This window comes from Helianthus annuus, chromosome 3 (assembly GCF_002127325.2).
Source record: "Helianthus annuus cultivar XRQ/B chromosome 3, HanXRQr2.0-SUNRISE, whole genome shotgun sequence".
Lineage (NCBI taxonomy): Eukaryota > Viridiplantae > Streptophyta > Magnoliopsida > Asterales > Asteraceae > Helianthus > Helianthus annuus.
This window is the reverse complement of record NC_035435.2, coordinates 103,472,211-103,493,988: the sequence shown is the minus strand read 5'-3', so window position 1 is coordinate 103,493,988 and position 21,778 is coordinate 103,472,211. Positions and strand designations below refer to the sequence as shown.

The 21,778-nt window shown below is 37.0% G+C and overlaps 1 long non-coding RNA gene across 2 annotated transcripts; it reads left to right on the top strand.

Annotated features, from left to right (window-relative positions):
• The first annotated feature begins 16,287 nt into the window (after positions 1–16,287).
• Positions 16,288–19,744, top strand: LOC110929458. 2 transcript variants are annotated; one of them, XR_002587104.2, is made up of 5 exons: positions 16,288–16,474; positions 17,706–17,770; positions 18,322–18,404; positions 19,264–19,325; positions 19,438–19,744. It is a non-coding gene; the product is annotated as an uncharacterized LOC110929458 (long non-coding RNA). The 2 variants fall into 2 exon arrangements; XR_002587103.2 differs by having other exon boundaries at positions 16,296–16,474; positions 18,325–18,404.
• Positions 19,745–21,778: the final 2,034 nt, after the last annotated feature.

Genomic DNA, 21,778 nt, shown 5'->3' with positions numbered 1-21,778 from the left:
ACAACAGTGGTAGAAGATAAAATTGGTTCAACAACTGAAACTGCAGGAGTATTTCAACTTTTGACAAACAATGTTAGCATCTGCTTGTTCAGATGTAGAACTTGATTTTGCTTTGTGAAGGCACAGTATCTTATCTAACATTTATTGAGCATTTGAGATGCTATTCTTAACAACATACATTGTAGATGTAAATTATCAAGATTAAATTGTCAGCAGTTATCTACATGGAATTTTGTTCAAGGATTTGCCAAATGTCTATTATTCTAGACAATGGTTTAGCATCCCAGATGATGAAGACATATCTACTAGAGCGGCTCATTTTGTGTCTAATTACTGGAATTAGAACATGAGTATCTCAGTAGTCTAACTCAATTTGCAATCAATTTTTGATTTGTGAAAACCAAACTTGAGCTTAACATGACCTTGATATGTGTGTCATTTCCTTTTGATCATTTTTAGGGATAGTAATTACACACAAAAATAAGGTAATTACATTCAGACCAGAAATGAACTTTTACAAAAAAAAAATGAGTAAAAGATCATAATATATTTTTTAAAAAATAAAATACATCTGGTTTTTATTTAAGAGGAAAACACCTTAACAAAAATCAAAGGAAGTTTTGAAAATAATCAAAAGGATCCGACAATTTTCCAGTAAATTCATGATCATATTATTCTCAAGTTATTTTGACCATTGTTTGAGTCATTTTCTTGTCAATTGATTGTAAATTCCTTTTAAGCACCATCACTGAAGATGCTATTATTACCAGAACAATTCCTGTATTGATGAATGCACACAGTTGCAAAATGACCACTGATGATCTAATTTGAACCTCAAGAGTGTTTTATGCTTATACTCTTTTCTTTTGATTTCAAAAGTTTTGAGATAGCAACACTTTGAGATTTGTTCATTTTTCTTTTCCCTTTTTACCCTTTTTATTCATATGTTCAGAAATACTCACTAGGAGATTATATTTTGAACATACTTTGTCCATAATCACTTTGAAGCAATGTTTTGAGAGATCTGACCATATTTGATCATGTTTTATTACAGATCTCACATTTACCTATGATTAGGACAGTTTTGACACCTTATTTTCTCAATGTGTTTTGGACAAAGTTGATTTGGTCCTTTTGAAGGCACTCAACTTGCCTTTGAGCACATGAGAGATTTTGACTAAATTTTATTCCCTCTTTTCTATGTCAGCTGTATTCTAGTGTTTTAGATGAACACAGATTTTGCTGAACTGAGGTACATACTTTAGTGTTTATTGAGAACATCACAAATATCAAAACAACAATTGAAATCAATTTTGAAAACCTCGAATGATCCCATAGTTTATCAGATATTTTACAGATCTGAAAACTATGAGTGACATATGCATGAAAACACTTGTTGTGTGAGGTTTGTGTGTCATATGACATCTTGGTTGATTTACAGAGTTTTTGAATAACCATTTTGACCATGATTCACTCGTTACTCTGTTTTTTGACTGGATACAACCAATCCTTAAGTATCAATAACTTTTGAGCTGAACTGTCATGTCAAATTGATTGTTAGATCGAATTTGACTGTCCAGGCTCTGATACCAATTGTTGGGATCTGGGGCCATCATGATTGTGTTTGTTTGCATAAAATGAATAAGCGCAGCGGAAATAAGTAGCAAACTTTGTAAACATAATCAAAGGAAAGTATAGATTGATAAACAATTGCTATTTTCATTTAGTCAAAATATTTACAATAGAAAGCAAATGATTACAGCAAGATTACAATCTAAACTCCCCCTCAGCCTGATACACCAGAGTTGGTTGCACAAGATGAAAGGATTGAATTGAGGAGGTGAACTCACTCAAAACGAATCAAATATAACAGTACAAAATACTGTCATATTTATAGGCAAACCAAACTACTGATCTACCTCAGCTGACGTCAACATGATAGTGACATCTAACGACCTAACAAACTATAAACACTGTTCTATACAAACTACTGATATACAACATCTGATAATCATCATAATACATACTAGAGATAACTACTGCTTCACGTTCCACTGTTGTAGCTTGAGCACAGATGTTGAAACTTTAGTGCATTCTTCAAAGGTGATCAGTCTTTGAGAGAGCAGTGCTTGAGTCTTCAGTAGTACTTAGGAAACAGCAGTAGATAGAGCATCAGAGTTTGTCTTCAGCAGTCTTTGAAGTATCATCAGTGTTTGGTATCAGTTGTTGTAGTAGAGCAGCACTTAAGATCCATCAGCTGTTAGATAACCACTGTCAAGGGGAGAGCATAGGGTAAACTGCTGCTTATTGATGGTCCACTGATGAGATCCGGTTTTGGCTTTACATTATCTGTTCCTCTGTTAGGGTTCAATCCCAACAGGTCAAAACTAGAAATCTGAGTTCAAAACTTTTGCTTACTGTTAAAATATAAAAATTTACTGAATATATCAGTAGGCATTAAACCTTATATGTTTAAAATAGTTTTATTACATACTATGCGTTAAAAACGCTTAAAAAGGCGATTTGGAGCCATTTCTGGGTTTTCAAGGGAAAGCTGATATTTTTATTATTATTCCAGAAGGCTCAAAATAATTTATTTATCATATTAGATCAGTAGAAAAAGGTTTGGTATCAAAAGGATTTGTAAAACTCATTTTATAGCCCAAAAGGGCAAAACCGACAATAACCGAATTATACTTAGAACTCTAAGTTATGCTCAGCCTAAAAACAGATAAAAATCTTCAAAAATCCCAAAATATTATTTTATATCCGTAGGTAAAAAGTTTGATATCAAAAATTGGGTTTAGATATGCTATATGCTAATTATGCCATTTAATTACTAAAAGTTTCTTATTTACGCTAATGAGCATAACTCCTATTCTAGACCTCAAACTGATATCGAATTTTGGGTACAAGTTTATAAGTAAGTAACTAAGGTGTCTACTCTTTTACATTTTTAAAAATCATATTTTATGGTCATTTGGGCATAATGGTCAACATATAAGCATTTAACGGGAACATGCATGTGAATCGGATAACTAGTGAAGCAAGTTGTATAATCGCAGAGGGTTATACTAACATGAAACCTAGTCCTAAATAAGCTCTAAGGCACTTCTAAACTATGCTTAAACGGGTCAGAACTGCAACTCAAAGCAGAAGTCAAACTATGCGACTTTCGGTCCCGAACCGGGCCTAAATTGAAAATTGTCGGGGTGAACATGTTTAGACATGTTCTTACATTAATTACCAAGGTATATTAATGATAAAACAGGTTGCATGGCTTCTACATTGCTAATTATGCATTAATTTGAAAATAAGCTTTCTGTTGACTTTTTAAAGTGAACTTTGACCCGACAATTGACCTAGTTAGAGTGGGAATCAGAGGGTACCCTTTTAAGGGTTTATTACCCACATAATTACCAACTCATAAGTATTCTTAATTCGAGATTTGACTGGATAATTATTGATTAAACTCGAAGTCAAACCTTAATTACGACGGTTTGACTTTTAGCTAATAACTAAGCTAAACTGAATTAGAAAAGGTTAAGGACACTTACAAGAGTCCTAAGCACGACTAGGGATCACTAGGAAGCTTGTTGCTGATCAGAGGAGCTCCAGAAATGAAGTTGTGAATGTTGCAAATGCAAGTGCCCAAATGTTACAACTTGGGTGTCCTTATATATGCATTTTGATCACTTAGGATCATGCCAAAGAGGTCTACAAATGTTATGAGATCAGTATAAGTGCCCCTATTGCATGTTAAACCATTGGAGAAGTCTCTGGTATAAGAAAACAACCTTTTTAAGTCGGTTACAGACCTGCAACTGGCATCTGCAGGTTTTCTGTCGCTGTGCTACCCTCGCAGGCCGCGTAAACCCATAAGGGATTCTTACGCGGGCCGCCTGGCCTCCTGAACCTGCCAAACAAGTTTCAGCTAATTGCAATTTGGCCGCTGGTCCTTTATAACGTGGTTTTAAGCTCCAATTTTGCATTTTCAGCCCTCTAACTTGGTTTTAAGGACCTTAACACTTATACAAGCTTTGTTAAGTCCTTGTTTAACTTTGGGGTCACCCGTAAGGCCTTAGAATTTAACGTTGACGCTTTTAACCCCTCGCATACGAATTTTATCATAACTTTCCCATACGATAACGAAACTTTATGAAATTTTTATCACACATTCTAGTGAGCATAATTTATCGTTACAAAGCTTCGGGTTTGCTAAAAGATCACTCAGAGGTATACTTTAAACATGTTGACGCATTTAGCCCTTGTAGTTTGTAACTCCTCACTTTCTTTCACATTTAGCTTCGTATGATCCATGATTTATTCGTTTGAAGGTACAAACATCATGTAGGGTTATTTTAGAATATATTTATCCATTGTTGCCACTTTGAACCCTTATATTTACATAGTTTCCTTGTTTGTCAACTTTAGTCCCTCTAAAGTAATCTTTTACACGTTCAAAGCTTATGACACGTGTCAATACATTATTGGACATGAATTTTCGAGGTGTTACATCCTCACCCCTTAAAAGAAATCTCGACCTCGAGATTTACTAAAATAAATGAGGGTATTTTTCTTTCATTGTGGACTCTACCTCCCACGTGTACTCGGGACCTCTGCGGGCATCCGATTTAACTTTTACAATAGGCACATGCTTCCTCTGAAGCTTCTTAACCTGGCGATCCTCAATCGATAAAGGTTTTTCCATAAATTTCAAGCTCTCATCTATGTGCACATCTTTATGCGGTATGACTACCGATTCATCTGCTAGACATTTCTTCATATTGCAGATGTGGAATACATTGTGAATACCACTGAGCTCTTCAGGTAAGTTTAACTTATAAGCCACTGATCCTACACATTCGATGATCTCGAATGGTCCTATTTACCTTGGGCTTAACTTACCTTTCTTACCAAATCGCATTACCCCCTTCCAGGGTGATACTTTAAGCAAGACTTTATCACCAACCTCAAACTTTAGAGGTTTTCGCCTTCTATCAGCATAACTTTTCTGCCTATCCCTGGCAGCTTTCAGGCGATCACGAATCTGGACGATATTGTCCGTCATTTCAAATACTATGTCAGGCCTTGAAAACTGAGCTTCTCCTACTTCTGCCCAACAAATAGGCGTTCTGCACTTCCTACCATATAATGCCTCAAAAGGCGCAGCCTGAATGCTTGTATGGTAGCTATTGTTATAGGAGAACTCGGCCAATGGCAGGTGGTTATCCCAACTACCACCTAGATCAATTACCCATGCACGTAGCATGTCTTCCAGAGTTTGAATGGTACGCTCACTCTGCCCGTCCGTCTGAGAATGGTAAGCCGTACTGAAATTTAAGCGCGTGCCCAAAGACTGTTGGAAACTTTTCCAAAAATGTGATGTGTATCTAGTATCCCTGTCAGAGATAATAGATACTGGTACGCCATGCAAAGATACAATCTTGTCTACATACAATTGGGCTAACATGTCGGAGTTATAAGTCTCTTTAATGGGTAGGAAATGTGCTGACTTAGTCAGACTATCTACTATCACCCATATAGTATCATTTCCTTTCTTGGTTTTTGGCAACTTGGTAATGAAATCCATCGTCACCATTTCCCATTTCCAAGTGGGAATTTCAGGCTGTTGTAGCAAACCTGACGGCTTTTGATGTTCAGCTTTGACTTGTGCACACGTCAAACATTTAGCTACGTAGGCAGCTATAGACTTCTTCAAGCCTATCCCCCAATAGTTTGCCTTCAAATCCTGGTACATCTTATCGGCTCCAGGATGAACGGAATATTTGGAACTGTGGGCTTCCTGGAGGATGACATCCCAAAGTCCTCCATAAACTGGAACCCATATGCGTCCATTTAACCTCAGGATTCCGTCCTTGCCATAGGATAACTGTTCTTCAGTTACTCCTAGCTTTTCATCAGGGTAGTTAGCTTCCAAAACAGCTTCCTTCTGTGCAGCTAACAATCTTTCATTCAGACTATTCTTTATCTCAATGCTCTTAGCATTGATTCTTATCGGCTTCACTTTTTCCTTTCTACTTAAGGCATCGGCGACTACATTTGCCTTGCCAGGATGGTATCTTATCTCACAATCATAATTGTTTAAAGTTTCCATCCAGCATCGCTGCCTCATGTTCAAGTCCTTCTGATTGAACAAATGTTGAAGGCTTTTGTGATCTGAATAGATCACACACTTGGTTCCATACAAGTAATGCCTCCATAGTTTTAGTGCAAATACAACGGCACCCAGCTCCAAGTCATGGGTGGTGTAGTTCTTCTCATGCACCTTTAACTGGCGTGATGCATAGGCAATGACTTTGCCTTTCTGCATAAGCACACATCCCATCCCGGTGTGTGATGCATCATAATACACTACAAACTCATCAATTCCTTCAGGTAACGTCAGCACTGGAGCGTTTCTCAACTTCTTCTTCAAAATATTGAAGGATTCTTGCTGCTTAGGCCCCCAGTCAAACTTGATATTCTTGCGAGTGAGTAAAGTCAAGGGTGCTGCAATTCTTGAGAAGTTTTCAATAAATCGCTTGTAGTATCCTGCCAGTCCCAGAAAACTGCGAATCTCTGTAGGTGTCTTCGGTTCTTGCAAGTTCATGACAGCTTCAACCTTAGCGGGATCTACTTGGATACCACGCTCACTAACAACATGTCCAAGGAATTGGACTTCCCGAAGCCAGAATTCACACTTTGAAAACTTCGCATAGAGCTTTTCTTGATGAAGTAGTTTCAGAATGCAATGGAGATGCTTCTCGTGGTCAGCTTGGCTCTTCGAGTAGATGAGGATGTCATCGATGAAGACGATGACAAATTTATCTAGATAAGGCTCGCAGACGCGATTCATGAGATCCATGAATGCGGCAGGTGCATTAGTGAGCCCAAAAGGCATCCCTAGGAACTTGTAATGACCATAACGAGTCCTAAATGCAGTCTTGTGTACATCTTCATCTTTAACCTTCAATTGATGATAGCCTGACCTCAAATCAATCTTAGAGAAGTAGCTTGCCCCTTGCAATTGATCGAACAGATCTTTGATCCTGGGCAAAGGATACGTATTCTTAATAGTGACCTTGTTAAGTTCACGGTAATCAATGCATAGACGCATTGATCCATCCTTCTTCTTGACAAACAAGATTGGCGCTCCCCAAGGAGACGAACTAGGTCTAATAAAACCTTTAGCTAGCAAATCATCTAGTTGCGTCCTTAATTCCTTCATCTCTGTTGGTGCCAACCTATAAGGCGCTCTCGCAACAGGTGCTACTCCGGGATTGATGTCAATTCTGAATTCTACTTGCCTATCTGGTGGCAAACCAGGTAGTTCTTCAGGAAAGACTTCAGGGTATTCAGAAATGACTGGAATATCTTCAATCTTGGGCTTCTGCTCATCAATAGTCACCTGTGCCATATAAATGACACAACCCTTCTTCATACATCTAGATGCCTTGAGCATAGACACTTGCTCAGGCAGTCCATACTGGGTATCTCCCTGAATGGTAAGTGGCTCACCAGACGGAGTCTTGATCACTGATTGCTTCTTATTGCAGACGATCTGGGCTTGGTTATGCAATAACCAATCCATGCCTATGACTATATCAAAACCGGCTAGCTTAAAGGGAAGTAAGGACAATGGAAAAGAGTGGTTCCTAATGGATATGACACATCCATCTAACACAGTCGATGCGGTTTCTATGGTTCCATCAGCTAATTCAACCTCATATTTCACACTTAAGGCTTTAACAGGCATTTTCAACAATTCACAAAACTTATTATCTACAAAAGACTTATCTGCTCCAGAATCAAACAACACTCTTGCATAAACATCATTAATTAGGAAGGTACCTGTTATCACGTTGTCATTCTGAACAGCCTCCTGTGCATTCATCTGGAAGACCCTGGCATTGGTCTTCTTTCCTTCCTCAGCTTTCTTTGCAAGCTTTGGGCAATTTGTCTTAATGTGCCCTTTTTCGTTGCAATTGTAGCACGTAGCATCCTTCAGCTTCTTACAATCTAGAGTCTTGTGTTCCGAAGACTTGCAAATCCCACATGCCTTAGGCTGAGACTGGGATTTCGACTCATACCTGCACCTCCCAAAATGGTGCTTCTTACAGACCTTACACTTGGGCTTATCTCCAGATTGATGCCCATCGTTCTTAGATCCAGACCCCTTCTTTTGGTCATTGTTTCCCATGTGCTTCTTGTCTGAGCATCGTGAGTTGTCGTCCTCACGTTTCCTTTTTTCAGCATCTGTGTTTCTCAGCGATTTCTTCCTGACCGCGTCCAGAGTGAGAGACAGTGCTATATCAGATGCAGACCAAAAAGTAGCTGGTCGAGCGGCCTTCATACTCGACTTGATCTCTGGGGCTAACCCCTAATGAAACGAGCTATTCTCTTGGGTTCTGGTGTCACTAGATAAGGAACCAATCTTGACATAGTATTAAAGCTCGTGAGGTAGGCTTGACAATCCAGGTTCTTCATAACCAGAGATAAGAAATCAACTTCAATCTTTTCAACCTCATGCTGATGGCAGTAGTTCTCCTTGATTAATGTCACAAACTGTTCCCAACACATGTTGTACGGTGGGATTTTCCCTGTAGCTTGGATTAAGGACCTCCACCAAGCTAATGCCTCACCCTTGAATGACTGAGATACAAATTTTACAACATCCCTATCAGCACACCCGCTGATATCCACCACAGTGTCCATCTCATCCAACCAGGTCATGCAATCCACTGCCCCTTTCTCCCCAGTAAAGTCCCGGGGCTTACAAGAAACGAAATATTTATAGGTACAGGACTTAGCACGTGGTTCATTATCAAACACTATCTTCTTGCATGGAACACTGTTTTGGTTTGAGGAGTGTCGATCATCATCCTTCTTTGACTCATCTTTCTTGGAGGTGGCTTGTTATGAGCCTCAGAATGAGTCTTAGGCTTGGAATGTGGTGTAGATAGGGTCCTACTTTGGGTCCCGCTAGACTCATTATACTGCCACTCTATAGCCTTTGTAACAGCGTTATCAATTAGTGCTTGCAGCTCTGAACCGGTCATCTGTATCTTAGCATTCTCGTGGTTTTCCACCGGATGACTATTCACCTCATCCGACCCAGCCATGTGGCTTAGATTGCTACATATAAGAAAATAATGGGCAAGATTTATTTAGAAGCTTTTACAGTATTTTATAATTTATTAACCATGGTCTTAATAACCATCTTGGTTAATTTGTTAATTATTCTTAGGACTTTTATTACAATCCTATATCATAATTTAATAATAGCACAAAAGCATAGTCATACAGACAAATTTAATTTATAAACCAAGATTTTTACAGAATCAAGGTATTAAGGTTTGAATCAAAGTTCATTACCTTTTTCTAGACAGGGAGTTGTAGGCTACTACTGTCTTTAGTCCCAAGGACATTAATTATAGCCCGTAGGCACTTCATCCCCAAGGGGTGGTTATATATTTAAGGGAAATTGAAATATCCCAATTTAAAGATGACCTATGTGATTTTATCGTATCACAGTTTGTCAAAAATGTTAACATGCTTTCAGATGTTAACAAGAATTGGAATCTTTTGTGTAGGTTTTACCATCTTGGCCATGTTTGTAATGACATATAGACTAGGTTTTACCTTTAAGATTCTTTTAATAATTAACGCAGAACAGTCCTAAATTGGGATGTTAATGTGGATCTGAATCTAATTATGGAACTACCATCTTGGCCCTGTCTTATGCTGACACATGGCTAGGTCTTTTCCTTTTTAGATTTTGCCATTTTAGTATAATGGTAGATCTTTTAATAGGAATGTTATTTTCATTTATTTTTATGTTCTATGTTCATGCACATAATTAATAATAAACAAAATGAAAATTTAAATTAAACCATCTCATTAATAATTTAAACAAGTACATTTTTGCCCTAAACGGGACTTTTACAGAAATAACATGCACACGCAGGGGCGAAACAAACAAACATACACACGCAGGGGTCAACAAAAGGACATGCCCACGCAGGGGCAGAATACAAAAAGACAAGCCCACGCAGGGGCTGAGTACAGAAACAAAAGTCCACACGGGGACTTGATTACAACTAAATAAAATAAATAAACAAGGGTCTTCAATGATCCCTCCTCTTGGACTTCCCCTTGAGTAGGCCTGCCAAACCTTTGAAGAAGCCTTGGCGTTCCTTGCGATCTTCTTGAACTTCCCGCTCAACTTGGTCCAATCTATCGAGGACCTCTTGTTGGCGTTCTAGCGTGATCAGTTGCGGCCGCGGCGGTGGCTGATACAGAGGTTGAGGAGGTGGCGGTTGCTGGTACACATAAGGTGGGTACCCAGTGGTACAAGGACCACCATAGGGCCCTTCAGGGTGACGAGCATTGTAGTCCCAAGCCTCCTGGTACGGGTCCACATTGGCATAGTTGTAGCTGTTGTGGCCCGGTAGCTCGAATGGGTTATATGCCGCCGAACTGGCATATGCGGGGATTGGGTTATCAAAACCCAATGGTGGCACCACAGGCGCAGAGTTTGCTTCTAAGTCGAGGTTTGATGCCCCCCCCCCCCCATCTGCGGGTCTTCTTCAGGGAGTGGCGGGTAGTAACTGCCACTTGAGGGTTGAGGATTGCTGATGCGGACTCCTCCTCGCACGGACATCCGTGCGTTTGATCTACGTCGCCTCGGTGGCTCTGGAGGCCGCTGCTGAACTGGTGGTGGTGGCGGTGGAGTAACTGCCACAAAGCGTGAATCCTCGGAAGGATCCTGCTGCTGCTGGTAGGGAGACGAGTGTTTAGATGGTGTAAAATACCATTCAAACTGGTTGAACCTCGCCTGAAAGCTATCCGGACCGCGGTAAGGAGATCCATGAAACTAGGACCCATCAGAGATCACGATGGGGTGGTTTGGGGTACCGGTTGCAGGCTCGACGGGATTCGTGTCCTCATCCATGACATTGTCACCCGAAAAGTGATCTTCGGGTCCTAGTGGGTTAAAACCCACGGGTTCTTGAATGTAGTTAGCCGGGTTGAACCGGCTCTGAAAGGCGGCAGTGGGGTCGCCGAAAGAATGGTGCGAATTCGATCGCTGTAGAGGTATGAAGGAAAGTTGGGGGTTGTTGGGCTCATTTTCAGACTGTGGCCCTAAAGAATGTAGGAAGGATGGTGAGGAGCTTAGGGATACAGATCGCCTCCCGGGTTCGATGTAAGTCCTCCAAAGTTCTTGAGGACTAGTGCTCATGGTAATGGACGGTGTACGCCGGTGAGAAGGTCCGACCTCGTGGTCATGGCTAGTAAATGGGGCCTTACCTCGTCCTCTTCTCATCCTGGGCGGCATTCTCAAATTTGTCAACATAAACAAAGATAACAACAAAAATATAAAATAAAAGACAAAAATAAAACAAAACAGGATAAGTCCTATGTTATTTGTCTAGACTCGAGGATTGAGGAATGTGCAACTTGTGTAACTGAGATTAAACACAAAAAGATAGTGTTTAATTCACTCAGTGTTGGCTCTGATACCAACCTGTCACACCCCGTTAATTCCACGTATTACCGGTGGGCCCGGTGGGGAGTATCGTGACATAGTTGATATCATCATAGTCAAACAACACAATATTTAAATGCACAGCGGAAGCAAAAGATAGATTTATTTCAACCGAATAAATTGTAATATAATTAAAGTATCACAAACAGTTGAAACAGATCCACAGGCGGATCAAAATAAAAAGGAAAACTTGTTTAACAGATTTAATGCATCCAAGCTTGCGAGACTCTTATTGATGCTAAGGAGAGGCCAACCTATTACGAGTAGTACCTACACTTAGCCTTTTGGGGAAAATACGTCAGTTTACACTGGTAAATACAATTTAACTGACTCATTTTGAAAATGTTTAAAATTGATTTAAATGCACATGGCACAAAAGATTTTTATAACTTGGGATAATTATTTGTATATAATCTTGTAAAAGAATTACATGTTTGTTATGCGTTTAGTTGCCTGGTTCGTGCCGGGTTAAAGATTAATAGACACACCACATGATATAGTCCCGCCAAGTTATTCTCGTAACTAGCGCTTATACCTTATTAATTATAAATGCACTGACGGGTGTACGCCTACACCCGTGTGCTAAAGTCGTGGCCATTCTATGAATGATGCCAAGGATATCTGGGACATGGTCATTAAACCCCCAAAGGCGTTAAGCAAACAAAATCAAATTTTTAAACGGGTCATCTTGATAATATTTAACCACCAAACGATTAAAGTCAAATGCCCGACCAAGCGGTATTTTATATACCGTACCTCAAGCCCGTATAAGGGAAAATAAGTTAAAAGTATTTACCTTTGCAAGTAATAATCACAATAAGCAAGCGCACGTAGCTTTTACCGGGTCTCCTACTCTGGAACGAAGATTTATAATAACCTATTAGATTTCTAACGGGTCTTTAATTTAGCCTAAGCTTAGACCGGTTAGTTTTCAAGAGAGATACGGTTCAAACGCATGATAAAGCGAAGACCAGTTTAGAATGTGGTTTTGACCCGACAAGCTTGTATGCTTGTTTAATATGGGTAACATAAACACATTCTGGATTTTGAGACAAAAAAAAGATATTTCGGCTAATATATGTAAACTAGTTACATAAGCCGATCCGAACGTGAAAAGTGCGTAACGAGTAACCATATGAATCATATGCAAGTTTCCTAAGTTAATATGCCTTAAATATGTTGTAGCATCAGTAAGATATCTTCTATTATGCCCAAAATGATTTTAAACTCAAATTATGCCCCGAAAAGGCATTTTGGTCATTCAAAAGGTTATAAAAGAGTTTAAATAGTAATCTGAGTTACAGGTCTGATTTAATCATTAAATATACTTAATTTAATAAGTTATGCTCAGCCTAAAAATAAATAAAAATCTCCAAAAATCACAAAATATTATTTTATATCCGTAGGTATAAAGTTTGATATCAAAAATTGGGTTTAGATATGCTAATTATGCCATTTAATTATTAAAAGTTTCTTATTTACGCTAATGAGCATAACTCCTATTCTAGACCTCAAACTGATATCAAATTTTGGGTACAAGTTTATAAGTCAGTAACTAAGGTGTCTACTCTTTTACATTTTAAAAAATCATATTTTTAGGTCATTTGGGCATAATGGTCAACATATAAGTATTTAACGGGAACATGCATGTGAATCGGATAACTAGTGAATCAAGTTGTATAATCTCAGAGGGTTATACTAACATGAAACCTAGTCCTAAATAAGCTCTAAGGCACTTCTAAACTATGCTTAAACGGGTCAGAACTGAAAGTCAAAGAAGAAGTCAAACTATGCGACTTTCGGTCCCGAACCGGGCCTAAACTGAAAATTGTCGGGGTGAACATGTTTAGACATGTTCTTACATTAATTACCAAGTTATATTAATGATAAAACAGGTTGCATGGCTTCTACATTTCTAATTATGCATGAATTTGAAATTAAGCTTTTTGTTGACTTTTTAAAGTGAACCTTGACCCGACAATTGACCTAGATAGAGTGGGAATCAGAGGGTACCCTTTTAGGGTTTTATTACCCACATAATTACCAACTCATAGGTATTCTTAATTTGAGATTTCACTAGATAATTATTGATTAATCTCGAAGTCAAACCTTAATTACGATTGTTTGACTTTTAGCTAATAACTAAGCTAAACTGAATTAGAAAAGGTTAAGGACACTTACAAGAATCCTAAGCACGACTAGGGATCACTAGGAAGCTTGTTGCTGATCAGAGGAGCTCCAGAAATGAAGTTGTGAATGTTGCAAATGCAAGTGCCCAAATGTTGCAACTTGGGTGTTCTTTTATATGCATTTTGATCACTTAGGATCATGCCAAAGAGGTCTACAAATGTTATGAGATCAATACAAGTGTCCCTATTGCATGTTAAACCGTTGGAGAAGTCTCTGGTATAAGAAACAACCTTTTTTAAGTCGGTTATAGACCTACAACTGGCATCTGCAGGTTTTCTGTCGCTGTGCTGCCCTCGCGGGCCGCGTAAACCCATAAGGGATTCTTACGCGGGCCGCCTGGCCTCCTGAACCTGCCAAACAAGTTTCAGCTAGTTGCAATTTGGCCCCTGGTCCTTTATAACGTGGTTTTAAGCTCCAGTTTTGCATTTCCAGCCCTCTAACTTGGTTTTTAAGGACCTTAAGACTTATACAAAATTTGTTAAGTCCTTTTTTAACTTTGGGGTCACCCGTAAGGCCTTAGAATTTAACGTTGACGCTTTTAACCCCTCGCATACGAATTTTATCATAACTTTCTCATACGACCACGAAACTTTATGAAATTTTTATCACACATTCTAGTGAGCACAATTTATCGTTATAAAGCTTCGGGTTTGCTAAAAGATCAATCAGAGGTATACTTTAAACATGTTGACACATTTAGCCCCTGTAGTTTGTAATTCCTCACTTTCTGTCACATTTAGCTTCGTATGATCCATGATTTATTCGTTTGAAGGTACAAACATCATGTAGGGCTATTTTAGAATATATTTATCCATTTTTGACACTTTGAACCCTTATATTTACATAGTTTCCTTGTTTGTCAACTTTAGTCCCTCTAAAGTAATCTTTTACACGCTCAAAGCTTATGACACGTGTCAATACATTATTGGACATGAATTTTCGAGGTGTTACAACAGATGATGTGGGGGTGGTGGCAGGTGGGTGGTGTGGTCGGCGTCCAGTAGTGTGTGTGAGAGAGAGTTTATGTTTATGTATATGTATATGTATATATATGTGTGTATTTAAATAAAAAGGTATTTATTATTTTTATGATTATTTATTTTAGCATTTAGTGTAAAATGTTCAAAATACCCTTATGTGAGGTCCATTTAGTCAGATTTAACTATAAAAACTAACTGAGTTAGGTTTGCAAACATCGAGTATGTTTTTTGTACTTTTTAAAGACAAATGACACACTTTGCAATCTAGTGTAAACATAAAGGACGATTTTTGTAATTTACTCTCTTTTTTATTACATTTTCTTATATTTCTCGACTCACACTAAATGAATAGTGAGTCCCTAAATATCTTTGTTTTAAAAAAGCACACCTCAGGCGTGAGGCGATCAAAGCAGTTCGGAAAACGCCTCAAGTAAACTAAGGTTAGGGGCAAGAATACATGAAGCGGGTCAGAGGCGGTGTTTTTGGCCAGGGGCGGCGCTTCAAACACTTTCTATTATTAGGAAGAGAAAAAACCGGTGTTGCAGGTTGTCGGAATTGGGGGTTGCGGGTTATTACCAAAGTGAGTGAGAAAGGAGAGGATACGAGGAAATGTGAGGAACATTAAAAAAAAAGATCCAGACTTTATATGCTTATTTTTATTCATTAGGTCTTTGATTTATGTCTGATAGTGGCTAATCACTTTTGCAGCATGGTTTAGTTTGCACAGGCTTATAGTGTGCAAAACAGCAAAATGCACAATATATGATGTGCTAAACAACAAAACTATAATTCTTAACTTTATCTTTTTAATTAGTTTTTAAATAATTTTTTTCTTTTCGTTTTTTGGATTTGTATGGTTTGTTTTATATCATGATTGTTTTTCATGCTTTCTCTTTCTTTATTATTTTATTTTTTTTAATTCTTTTATTGTATATAGAGCTTAGTTGGTTGTGTATTAAAGTTTAGTTTACTTTTACATTTGGAGTTTCCTAGTATATATACGTCATTAGTTAAAATATAATAATTAAATATTTGAAGTTATTTTTTTGGTAATTGTGAGAACCCCTAAAAAACTCAACCTAAAGGCATATACAAGCTTACTATTATGCCAAGCCCCTTGAAGGTTCTAATCATATAATAAAGTTTTAAATAACAAGTAAAATATAGAAAAGGAATTAGGAGCCAATAGTCTTGTGGTCTAGTGGTATGGTGATTCTACCCCATTCATATGGGATCGTTTCAAAGCCATGCAAGTGTAAGATAATTTGGTGGTAATTAGGCATAAAAGACACCTTTTAAAAAATATGAATCACCGAGATTGTACGTAAATGATAGAAGATGGGCATTTAAATCTAAAACACATTAGTTTATTTGTCATAAAAATGTATTAAAGATGAAACTCGTTCATTTGTTTTCACACCTACCAACCAAAACAACCTTGATGCGTGTATCATTGTAATGGTATCTAAATAATATTATACACATTACCTACCAATACACGGTATGACTAACATGTGGATGTGGTTTAGACAACCTTTTAACAGCCTGTCACTAGTTGTCACTAGTTGTAGCATCTCTCCTCCCTCCCTCTCCCACCAACCATGTTCCTTATAAATACAAGCTTGAGGCCTTCCTCCCTATTTCAGTTGATCCAATTGATCCATCCTTTTCTACTGCCGTGTAAGAATAAAGTGGTGCATATACTTGCTTCGTTGGCCTTTGCACACAGAAAAGCTATCCGTTGCTAAACAAGGTATACAAGAGCTTATATAAATACATATATGTTTGTGTATAGCATCTTAATTTTTTAGAAAAAATCTTTTGATAGATGTGGTGCAAGTTACCTAAGTATAAGTTCATTACTTTTAAAACTAATGTGTTTGTAGCTTTGATTGTTTAGCACACTTGTCCTTTCTCTTGTGTGTTTGTGTTAATGTTTTTAAAACCAGTTCAATTATTTCAATTGTTGAACCGGCCACTCTACTGGTTGTTTAGCATACTTTTAAAAACTAATGTGTTCGTAAATTTGATCGTTGGTATACTTGTCCTTTCTCTTGTGTGTTTGTGTTAATGTTTTTAAAAACATTTCAATTGTTGAACCGCCCACTCTACTGGTTCACTAATTAGACTAGTGGAACCAATATAAATAGCGTGTCTAGTTTTTATATATGTTAAATCATATATAGAATGTATAAAGCACTAAAATTTTCTATTACTTAATTAAATATATAATTAAACAAACAATTACCAACATATGTATTAACTATTTATTTGAAGAAAATTAAAGTTAATTCAATTGTTAAAAATATCTTGACATAAAGTAAATAAGAATTTTTCTAAGACCATGTGTAGTGGGGAATTATATAGGGTATCATAGGGGCAAAAAAATGCCCCCTTCCCCATTACATAGGGTATTATAGGGCATTATTTTTGAAAAAAAAAATTGGTGGGGCATTATATATAAAACACCTAACATGGTTTGTGGAATGGTTGACTGGGTTTAACCCACCAATGAGAAAATAGTTTGCTTTTTTTTAATGATTGGAAGAGGCATTATATGGCATTATTCCCACTACGCCACTTTTGCAATAAAGCCCCATGCTGACTGGACTGCCACGTGTCGAATAATGCCCCATGGTAGAGGCATTATTTTGTTCAACCACTACACATGATCTAACACACTAATCAAAATGTGAGTTCCAATGAAGCACTAATTACTTCTTTGTACTTCTACAACAACTCACCTTCAAATTATAATTTATAGAAAAATAGAAATTTACATCGTAAATTATAATATATTCCGTCTCTTCCGTTCCACTCACACAACGACGGTCTATCTAACAACAATGATCATCAACTTATTTATACGGAAGTGGATTGATAATTATGGGCATAATGCCCAAAGGGTAGTTTATTTACATAGGAAAGTATAATATATACCATCAATATATTTGTTGTGTTTTCAATATCCCTTTTTGATTTAGGAAAAAAGTAAACACATGCTATTGCTACTCTGGAACTCCAAGTATGTATCCTTTGTTATGTTAAGGTACACATTTAATTTGTTCTTTGATTTATGAGTAATTACTAAATAATTTTATACACATTATATTGCTCAAATCAAATGGAAAGTATGAGGCGGTCGCATTTCTTTACATTCACATTTTGAAGAATATTGATCTTAACTTTGTTAAAAGTGAGTAAAATAAGATTTATTTCTGAAAATAAAAAGCAGGTGTTTATGTCAAAAGTTCTCCTTTTTGGTATTTATTCAAATTACTTTAAGCATTAGTACCATTTTTTTTTTGTATTGAAATTTATTGTTTTGGATCATAGTAATTAATATTTTTGAAATAAAACATTTATTGTTTCTAACAACATACATTTTGTTGTTTGTGTTTTGTTATTCTTAACTGTATTATTTCTTTATATTATTTGTGCTTATTTTCCTTAAATAATGTAGAGTAACACTGAGTTCTTCTTAGTGAAAAATAAATTTAACAAATTGTAAGTAAATTGTTTGCAGTTTGGGACTATATTAACTTAGAACTTGATTGTTGTGTTTCATTATTGTGATTAAAATTCTTTAATGCATGTCAGCAGATCTTCTTTACCCATATTTGACCAAGAAAAGAACCCTTCGTTGGAATTGGTGGTCTCGGAAAAGAAGTTGTGAATATATGGTAAAATCTCATTCCTTTTTATTTACTTATTCTTTCATTGGAGCTTCTTGCAATTGTTTTATCTTGGTATTGTTTTTTATTAGTTTGATATACATGTCAATTTGTCTTTTGTTATCTAATTTTCACATAATCATCTTTTAACATGAAAGTATGGTGATGATTGTTTTTTATTAGATGCATTTAGGATCAATTTGTACCTTTATTTAGCTCGACTATCATGAAGCACTTATTATGAATTTTATTAAAAATTCAATCAAAGATTCATGTTTTTGTTACTAATTTGATTCAAAGAAACTACATGTTAGAGCATCTCCAACAAGGGAGGTTTAGAGTGGTTTTGGAAGAGCGGATGAGGATTTTCACAGACCAGACCACACCTCTGGAGAAGGTGGTTCGGTGAGTGTTGGTTTGCTTAAGCGGACGAGTAAGAGGTGGAATTGTGGGGACCACCCACTCACAAACCTTTTATTTTGTTTTTAGTTTAAAAATGTGGGGTGTGATGTGCAGGTTTGGAATGGTTTATTGTTGTGGGTAAAAGTAGGGTTTGAAATGGTGGTGGTTTGGAATAATATATGGCATGCTGACTAGGCGGTCTTAGGGTTAGGCCGTTAGTTTTCCTGTTAGAATTAGGGTTTTGTATTATGTCTATTAATACAGGTGGATTGTAAAATACTAGAGTTACAATATTAATAAAGTATCTCATTTACCTTTAGAGTGGCAATTGGTAACTGAAAACTCTCTACCAATAATGCTTATGGATGTAGTAAGTGTTTGTAAACTTAACCCTAAATTAAACCATATGCATAGACTCATAAAACTAACAAATCTCATTTGCTTGTCTTGATTTCTAAACTAACAGGATCAATGGTTAGCAAAGTTCTTGAACGTCATCTTGGGAACCATGACGGGTCTCTTAACGTGGTAAAAACTCATCTTCAAAAGAAAGTGACATTCATTATATGTTTGTTAAGCAAAGCTAAGAGTTGAGTTTATTCTCTAGCTTAAATTATCTGTGGTTTTGGTGGTCGTGCAGATGAAGGCAGAATTTGGCATACCAACACCATATGATATGGTCCATATCATATAACAAGGGAATGCTACTTCATTATAAGAAGTAATGAGGTGGATGATCGTTGTTGGTTGATTGTTGACGTGCCATCAAATCTCCCTAGAAAGCCATCTGCCTGTCTATGTGGGTGCTCAAATGTATGTAAATATTTGTATATATTCTAAATCCATACATTGCAAAAAAAAAAAAGAAAAAGAAAAAGTATGTGTTTTTCTCATGTTGAAGTCGATGGTCGACACAAAGATGAAGATTGACAAAGGTATTTTAGATATTTTCTGGTAGAAAACTATTTATGTCAAAATGTCTAGTAGTCTAGCTCGAATTTACACATTTTACAGCCAAGTTGCCTGTTTATATCTTCCCATTGATGAACATTATGATGAACAACATCAAACATTATGACTACTTATGCCTTACTAGCTTAGCCATTATAAGTACGCTCATGAAGGTACTAGACACTTTTCAAGTTGCATCATTTGTGGTTAGTAATATTCTGATGTATGGACAATGATGTCATGCAGTGACGAAGCTTAAGATTTCCGACCGGGAGGGCGGAAGTCACCGGACCCAAAAATTTCTATAAAACTGGGGGGTCGAAAACGTATATATCCAAAAATTTCTATACGAAAACTATATACTCTCCACTATTGAGCGAAAAGTTCAAGTTATACATGTAGAAATGCATCATATAGCTCGGTCGCATTGAATTCAAGATCAATAATTACATCTTATCCACAGTTTGCATGTCAGTGAATCTAAGTTTATGATTCCCACCAAGACAAGCTTTTAATGAAGCGATCAACAATACATGCTAAAGCTATTAAATGTGTGCAACATTCTTCTTTGCTTGACATGCTAAGTCTCTATAAAGAAATTAGTTTTCAGAAGTTAAATATATGTCAAAAACATAAATTTACGTATATTTATAACAAAATACATTCTTTCATTAAGATGATATGCGTAGAAATTATGTTTTATTTTTTTAAGTCAAACTCGGCCTGTTGACCTACTAGATCCGACCGAGAAATTCCAAATTACTCGACGTTGAAGAAAGTCGCATAGGCACTACTCGGGAACTTGTTTTACAACCAAAACACATATCTCTAATTCATGATTCAATCTATGAAAAAGGATAAAACATAACATGCACATGTGGAATGACAAAAGGCTGCAAATTCTTTTAAATCTCAAAACATGTAGATATGCACATCCGTGTGTATTGTGAATATAAATTCGCACATTATTATATATATATTTGGAGCCAACAATGATGAATAGTGTTTTTATTTTTTAATTATTTTAATTAGCTATGTTTGAATAACTTTTTGCCAATCTAGGTCATCATGTAAGCCTGACTCATCAATTCACTCTTTCTCTACCCTCCACGTTTTTTCATCACACCTCCCTAAAACCAGCTTCATCACCACCCTAAAACCAGATCTCAAAACAATTATTTTGCTTATAAGAACACAATACACCACTTTCTTTAAAACCTCCATCATACTCGCCGTCAATTCAAAATGCAAACAAAAAAAATTCTGTCAAGAAGATATCCTGCCATCTACGGCCATTACACCACCATAAGAAGACAATGATGAGCAAGGTTACAGCGATGGCGGATCTGAACAAGAGCTGCGACAAAGACGGGGAATATGAACGAAATCTACAAAATGGTAGTGGGCAGGGTAAAAGTTTGGATTTTTTTAAGTTTTGGTTTTTTTAACACGGTTAAAAACTTAGATAGAGAAGATGCTGTAACGATTGAGTTGTTTTGGGATGTAATAAGACAGACAATGACCTTATGTCTAAGTTTTTATGAAGGAAGTACATCTGTGCATGCCAAAGTATTGTAGGTCCAACTAGCGGAGGATCTAGTCGCCTAATCCTTGTTTACGAACAAACCCGGTTGTGCGGAATCCAACCGAGTAAGCAAACCGAGATAAGAACACAATGACACGAGACCAGAACAATATTCAACGATTAAATCTCAAGTATATTAGAACCAGCAAGTTTGTTTTGATTACAAGTATTACACAAGATTATGCTTTCACAAACAAACTCTAAGTTCTCTCGTGTGTGTGAGCTCTCTGTGTTCTCTATCTTCACTTCTGTGTCTGCTACTATCTTCTGTCTTCAGCCTGCCTATTTATAGCTGCAAGTTGACGAAACATGAAGCAGTCGACCAAACATCATCAGCAGCCGACGAAAGTCCATCAGACGATGAAACATTCATGGCGAAACACCATGTCTAACGAAAGACATCAGGTCTTTCGTCATAGAGATAAATGGCAGGAGTTTCGTCAAT